Source organism: Carlito syrichta, unplaced genomic scaffold, assembly GCF_000164805.1.
Source record: "Carlito syrichta isolate Samal-C Ts95f unplaced genomic scaffold, Tarsius_syrichta-2.0.1 Scaffold290170, whole genome shotgun sequence".
In the NCBI taxonomy this organism is placed as follows: Eukaryota; Metazoa; Chordata; class Mammalia; order Primates; family Tarsiidae; genus Carlito; species Carlito syrichta.
Window position 1 is genome coordinate 1 of NW_007234266.1, and position 7,918 is coordinate 7,918.

Below are 7,918 nucleotides of genomic sequence, written 5' to 3' on the forward strand. Positions count from 1 at the left end.
AACAGCAAAAATGCCACCAAGAGATCCTGCTAAACAGATTGGAATTGGGACACCAAGTGAAACTGGCAAAGCAGCTCTTTCTGCATCAGGGACAGGCTTTGGAGACAAATGTAAACCAGCCATGGGAACTTGTGATTATGATACCTGTTTAGTGCAAAATAAACCTGAAGTGATAAAATGTGTAGCCTGTGAAACACTGAAACCTGGAATTGGTGTGAAGCGAGCCCTAACTTTGAGAGTAGTTTCCGAAAGTGCTGAGACTATAACTGCTTCATCTTCTAGCTGCACTGTGACCACTGGTACCTTAGGATTTGGAGATAAATTCAAAAGGCCTGTGGGATCATGGGAATGTTCAGTATGCTGTGTTTCTAATAATGCAGGAGACAATAAATGTGTGTCCTATATGTCAGAGAAACCAGGAAATTCAGTACCTACTTCAAGAGGCAGCACAGTACCTGTCTCTCTATCATCCGGAAGCTGTCTAGGATTAGACAAGTTCAAGAAACCTGAGGGAAGCTGGGACTGTGAAGTGTGCCTAGTGCAGAATAAAGCAGATTCTACCAAATGTGTAGCATGTGAAAGTGCAAAGCCAGACACAGAATCTGAGTTTAAAGGCTTTTGCACATCTTCCTCATCTTCGAACCCAGCAGCCTCGTCCTTCAAATTTGGTATCCCATCATCCTCTTCTGGGCCTTCTCAGACTTCGGCATACACTGGAAGTTTTAAATTTGGAGATCAGGGAGGATTTAAACCAAGTGTGCCATCTGATTCTGGGTCTATAAACCCCATGAGCGAAGGCTTTACATTTTGTAAGCCAGTAGGAGATTTTAAATTTGGAGTTTCATCAGACTCTAAATTTGAAGAAGTTAAAAAAGACAGTAAGAATGACAATAATTTTAAGTTTGGACTTTCTTCTGGTGTAGGCAACCCAGTTTCTTTAACTCCATTTCAATGTGGGGTATCTAATCTTGGGCAACAAGAAAAGAAAGAGGAACTGTCTAAATTTTCCGCTTCAGGCTTTAGCTTTGGTACAGGTATTACCGACCCCACCCTTGTTGCTACTAATGCCATCGTCACCTCTGAGAACAAGAGCAGTTTCAACTTTGGAACCAGAGAAACCATGAGTGTTTCAGTGGCTTCTTTCACATGTAAGACATCGGAAACAAAAAAAGAAGAAATGCTTGCCACCAAAGGAGGGTTCACTTTTGGCAGTACGGAAGCTGCTTCTTTGCCATCTGCTTCAATGTTTGTTTTGGGAAGGACAGAAGAGAAGCAGCAAGAGCCTGTCACTTCTCCTTCCCTAGTTTTGGGGAAGAAAGCTGACAACGAAGAACCAATGTGTGTAGAAGTGTTTTCCTTTGGGAATTCAGAGCAAACCACAGATGAGAGTCCTTCACAGCCCACATTTAGTTTTGGTATGGCAGAAACATCTGAGATGGAAATTGAACAGCCAGTAATGGCAGAAACATCTGAGATGGAAATTGAACAACCAGTAACTTTGGCTTTTGGAGCTCAAACCAATACTACAGCTGATCAAGGTGCAGCAAAGCCAGTTTTTAGTTTCTTGAACACTTCTTCTAGTTCAAGTACACCAGCGACTTCTGCTGGTGGTGGCGTATTTGGTAGTTCTATCTCTTCCTCCAATCCACCTGTGGCTGCCTTTCTGTTTGGACAGGCCAGCAATCCTGTGAGCAGCTCTGCCTTTGGTAACACTGCTGAATCCAGTACATCTCAGTCTTTGCTATTTTCTCAAGTTAGCAAACCAGCAACCACATCTAGCACAGCTACAGCTGTCACGCCATTTGTCTTTGGTTCAGGAACCAGCAGCAATAATACTGCAGCCTATGGTTTCAACTCTGGAGCAACAGCCACATCTAGCTCAGGATCCTCCTTTATGCTTGGAACTGGACCTTCAGCACCATCTGCCAGTCCAGCATTTGGTGCTAATCACATGCTAACATTTGGACAAAATCAAGATGCCAGCCAGCCTAATCCCTCAGGCTTTGGATCTACACCATCCACAGCATTATTTTCTGCTGGTTCTCAGCCGGCACCACCTACTTTTGGGACAGTGTTAAGCAATAGTCAGCTTCCTGTGTTTGGTCAGCAACCTAGTCTGTCTGCATTTGGATCTACACCATCCACAGCATTATTTTCTGCTAGTTCTCAGTCAGCACCACCTACTTTTGGGACAGTGTTAAGCAATAGTCAGCTTCCTGTGTTTGGTCAGCAGCCTAGTCTGTCTGCATTTGGATCTACACCATCCACAGCATCATTTTCTGCTGTTTCTCAGCCAGCACCACCTACTTTTGGGACAGTGTTAAGCAATAGTCAGCTTCCTGTGTTTGGTCAGCAACCTAGTCTGTCTGCATTTGGCGCTGGAACAGCTCCTAATTCCAGTCCAGCTTTCCACTGTGGCAGCAGCACTACAAATTTCAACTTCACAAACAATAATCCATCAGGAGTGCTCACATTTGGTACAAATGCTAGCACACCTGCAGCCTCAGCCCCACCTTCTGGCTCAGGTGTCTTTCCATTTAACCAGACTTCAGCATTCGCCATAAGGTCAAATAGGAAAAATAAATTCTCTTCTTCTGAAACTTCAGTTTCTCGTCGCAAGATAAGGACTGCCGTTAGACACCGGAAATAAAGGCACATTGGTGTTAGCACACAGTTTTAACAACAGCTAGTGTCGTTTTCAGACTGGACTGGACTGTGTGCTGTGGTTATCTGAAGTCAAATCTACCTATGGACTTATTTAATTTGGAAACTTTCCTCCTTTTTCTTTCTTTATAGAAGCCACATCCCTACCTCACCCACCCTCTTTTCAAAAGATAATAGCCGGACTGGAGACTGATTCTTCAGCAAAAATATTTTATGACCCAGCAGATTATTCACTGATTTCACATAGTCCCGTTATACCCAGGCTAGAGCTCACACAGAGAATAACTTTGTACAGAACCTCTTTGCACCACTGTGTGCGTTGATAAGAATTTATGGACACATTGGAATTGTCATTTTATCCGAGGAATTCTGTATAGATTAGAATTCTGTATAGGTTAGAGGATGTTGAAATGGATGATTTCTATGCCATGTTTGTGCTGGTGTATATGTGAAGTCGTGCACTAAAATCTTTTGCTACAGGAAGCCTGATTCAAGAATATTCCGTGCTAAGGACTTGCTAGATCTAGTTCATTCTCCATTTAATAATTATATGCTATTTCTATATTTTCAATCTTCTATCATCTTTCTTGCCATTTTCATTATTTTATTATGAAACTTATGTAAATACAATTTTGTTTCTGTACTTTTTTGCATAACATAAAATCTGTGAAGTTGAAATTTGAACTTTTGTGTTAGAAATTTTTTTGTTGTTTGTTTAGTCTTGTCTCAGTTTTTATTATGTGAATCCCATTATTCAAAATTGTCTAAATCCATTTGGAAATCTTTTTTAAAAATTGGAGATTCTTAAAGTTGAATTTATTGACTTTTCTGATTCAGTTTTGTTTGGACCAAAAACCAGTATTGAACAATGTATTAAGCACATATTTTTATATTTACTGAAATATACTGTGATGACTTTGGGTAATAAGGAAAAGTTTAATATTAAAGCCATGTTTATTACAGTATAATTAACATGTTAAACCATGGGATAAATGCCATCAATAAAGACTTATGTCGTAGGAAAAAAGAAAAGAATCACAAGCAAAGGCAAATGTGGTTCCCTTCTCCCCCACCCCCAACATCAACCCTGCTAACAATTTTCAAGACTTAAATTAGATTATTAGGCATATGATGGGTAAAAAATTCTCTTTAATACAAAGTACAATTAGCATTATCTTATAAAAGATATTGGGTTATAAAGGCTAGAAAAACAATATGTATCTGAAGAAGCAATTAAAATGCCTCAAGTTGAAACTGTCAGAACTGCTTACAGTTCTCTCTGAAATCACCATTTATGTACTCAAGCAAAAAGTAGTAAATTGGAATCAGCATGCATAATTTAGTAAGGAATTATAACTATTTGATGAATAATACGAAAACAAATCTTAACCCAAGTTCACTTCTCAGCATAATTTGGGAGGCATTTGCAACCTCTCTAGACAACTCACACATTCTGCAATAGGCCTTACCACTGAATATTTTGTTATTCTGTTCTCTCTTCTATGTATATCCTTTCTTAGTAGTGGGTCCCCACACTTTACCAGTACGATGACCACATGTGTACCTAACCCTGAATTAGTACTCCACATTTCTAAAATAAAAAAAAGAAGGTCCTTTCTCACCAGTCAGTGCATGCAAAACTAACTCATCCTATAGGAACAAGTTCAAATGCTACTTAAGACTTGAAGCTTTCTCTTTTCCTCCATCTAGCGTAAACTCTCTAAAAAAGTCATTATTTCTTTCCTGCATACATTTTAATAGTAGCAACTGACATTTATTAAAAGATCACAATGTCCCATATGCTGTACTAAATTCTTCATATGCGTAATTACCAACATAAAATAATGTGCTGTTTAGTCCCCAACATAAAAGTATGAAGTTGCAACCATTTTACAGAGAATTTGGAAGCTGAAGATGGTTAAATAACTTGAGAGTTGCACAGTTACAAAATTGAAGAGTTTGCATTCAAACTCCTACCTTACAGCCTTGTAAGTTCATTGCACTGTTATCCTGTATGAGGTTCTTACACTTTTTTTATCCCTAAGAATGGCTGGCACCATGTATGTTACATTGTGAAATACAAGAGCTATTCAAAAGATGTTATCTAGGTTGAAGAGTGACCAAGTGAGAAGAGTCTGTGACACACAAGATTATGAGACAGTCAGAGAACATCAGCAATTATCAAGGAAAATAGAAAGAAAATATATTTTCTGAAATAGAATATACTCATTTTGAATAGTCAATTAAAACAAGGCAGGCAAAGTAATCATCAGTCAGAGATACTAAGGACAATTATATAAAAGGATAAAAGACACTCAGGAAGAGAAAGAAAAAAGAGAATAACTTACCTGTTCATTTCACAAGGCATTAAACTAACACACCAAGTTGAGATTCGCTTAATTTCATATCTTGGAGAAACATTACAGGTCAAAGAGTCTAATTATATAATGATTTTAGAACTCTCCATAGTATACCTGATGAGCTCCTGCCAGCCCCACCTTGAACTTGAGCTCATCAAACTTCATGTTTTTCAGCTCAGTGAAAAAAAATTGGAAGAATCTTAATTAAGACACTTAATTCTTTTTTTTTTTTCTGTTGAGTTGGGGTCTTACTCTGTGGCCAAGGCTGGAGTACAGTGGCATGGTCATGGCTGTCATAAAGTCAATCAGCTGGGCCCAGGTGATCCTTCTGCCTCGGCCTTCTGATGAGCCACAGGGACTACAGGTGAATGTCCAGCTAATTTTTTGACTTATTGTAGAGACAAGGTCTGGCCATATTACCCAGGCTGGTCAAAAAAAAAAAAGAAAGAAAGATCACAATAGCAAAAACATGGAACCAACCATGCTGTCCATCAAAGCTGGACTGTATTATAAAAAACATGGTACATATACACAATGGAATATTATGCAGCCAAAAGGAAGGACAAACATATGAACTTCTCAGCACCTAGGATGGATTTAGAGTTGATCATACTCAGTGATCTATCACAGGAACAAAGAAGAGAGTACCATATGTTCTCACTCATAAGCGGACCTTAAACAATTATCATAATACTATAAGAAAGGGATTGTCAGTTGAGAGAAAGTGCTGGAGGAGGGAAGGGCACACCTCATCAACAAGGGTACTTGTATAATCAACATTTGCATACCTAACTCTGAATTGTACCCACATCTTTAAAATAAATAAATAAATAAGAAAGAGAAAGAAGGAAGGAAGGAAGGAAAGAAAGAAAGAAAGAAAGAGCAGGAAAGAAGGAAGGAAAACACAGTCTGTTGGAGACACAGTGACAAGTAGACTCAAGAGCCCTCTCCCTTAATTACCATACTATTTGTGGTGCCCTGCATTGGTTAGGAAGATCTAAAAGATGAGTAAGGCTAGGCATGATGGTTCACGCCTGTAATCCTAACACTTTGGGAGGCCTAGGTAGGAGGATTGCTTGAGGCCAGAAGTTGGAGACCAGCCTGACCAACGTAGTGAGACCTTGTCTCTATTAAAAGTAAATAAATAAATAAATAAGATGAGCAAGATATGCATGGACACAAGTATAACATGGGTATAACTATTGACTCTAGAACTATTTTTCTTGCACTATTATTTTAGTTGTTGGTCTAGGGATTGCAGCATGTATTTTAGCACAATCTACTTAAACTAAACATTGAATTATTTTCAGTTAAGAAAATTTGCAATGGTTTAATTGCATTTATGTAAGTCTACCAACACATTATCATAATTTTTATCCATGCGTATGCTATTATTAAAAAATAGAAAAATATATGTATAATCTTTTGTATTTAACCAATGATTGCTATTTCAGTGCTCTTCATTCTTTCTTGTATAGTCAAGTTTCATTTTTTTCAGTCTGAAGGACTTCTCTTAATATTTCTTACAGCACAGGTTTGCTAACCACATCACCTACAATTTTATTTATTTGAAAATGTCTTCATTTTTCCTTTATTACTGATGTGCACTTTTGCTGGATATAATATTACTGGTCATCAGGACATTTTTTTCTTTCATCTTTTAATATGTCATTTTCTTTTTTTTCTTTTTTTGTTTTTGAGTTCGAGTCTCACTCCGTTGCCCAGACCTGAGTGTAGTGGCACGCTCCCAGCTACCGCAGCCTCGACCCCGTAGCCTTGACCCGGTGGGCTCCAGCGATCCTTCTGCCTCAGCCTCCCGAGTAGCCAGAATTACAGGCACACGCTACCATGCCCGGCTGATTTTTTTAAGTTTGTTGTAGAGATGAGGTCTTGCCAAGATGCCCTGGCGAGTCTTGAATCTGTAGGCTCAGGCAATCCAGTCACCTCGGCCTCACGAAGCACTGGGATTACAGGCTGAGCCACCAAGCCCGGCCAATATGTCATTTGCAATGTCTTTGTCTTTCAGATTTTCTGGTGAGAATGTTGTCATTAATTGTATCATTTTTCCATTCTATATAATGTGTCATTTTTCTCTTGCTATTTCAATATTTTCTCTTCACTGTCAGAAATATGACTAAAGTGGTTTGTATGTTCTCACACTTGAGATTGGTTGAGCATCTTGAATTAGTAAATTAATATTTTCTACCAAATTTGGGATTTTTTAGCTATTATTTCTTCAAATATTTTTTTCTCTTTCCCTTTTTTATTTGTACAAATGTATGGGGTACATGAAAAATTTTGTTACTAGTATATAATGTGCAGTGACAAATTTAGAATATTTAGCCTGTCCATCACCTGAGTGCAATACATTTCTGTTAAGTAGTCACTCTACTCTGCTATTAAATATCGAATCCGCTTCTTCTCTCTTACTATATGTTCGTACCCATCAACTTAGTTTGTTTCATCCTCTCTTTTCCTCCCTCACTCTTCCCAGTCTCTGTTGTCTACCCTTGCATTCCCTAGCTCCATGTGTTCAAATTGTTTAGCTCTCACGTAAGTGAGAATATATGATATTTCTTTTTCTGTGCCTAGTTATTTCACCTAAGACAAAGAGTTGCAGTTTCATCCATGTTTCTACAAATGTCATAATTTTCTTCTTTTTTATGGCTGAATACTATCCATTGTGTGTGGATATATATATATATATCACATTTTCTTCATGCATTCATCCATTGATGGATATGCAGGTTGATTTCATATCTTGCTTTTGTTATAGTGCTGCAATAAACCTACAAGTGCAGGCATATATTAATTTATTTTGTGTGTGTGTGTAGATAACTGGTAGTGTGAATGCTGAATCAAATGGTAATTCTATTTTTTAGGTTTTTGAGAAA

At 38.2% G+C, this 7,918-nt stretch overlaps 1 pseudogene; it reads left to right on the top strand.

Annotated features, from left to right (window-relative positions):
* The first annotated feature begins 7 nt into the window (after positions 1 to 7).
* LOC103256574 lies at positions 8 to 2,650 on the top strand (annotated as a pseudogene).
* Positions 2,651 to 7,918: the final 5,268 nt, after the last annotated feature.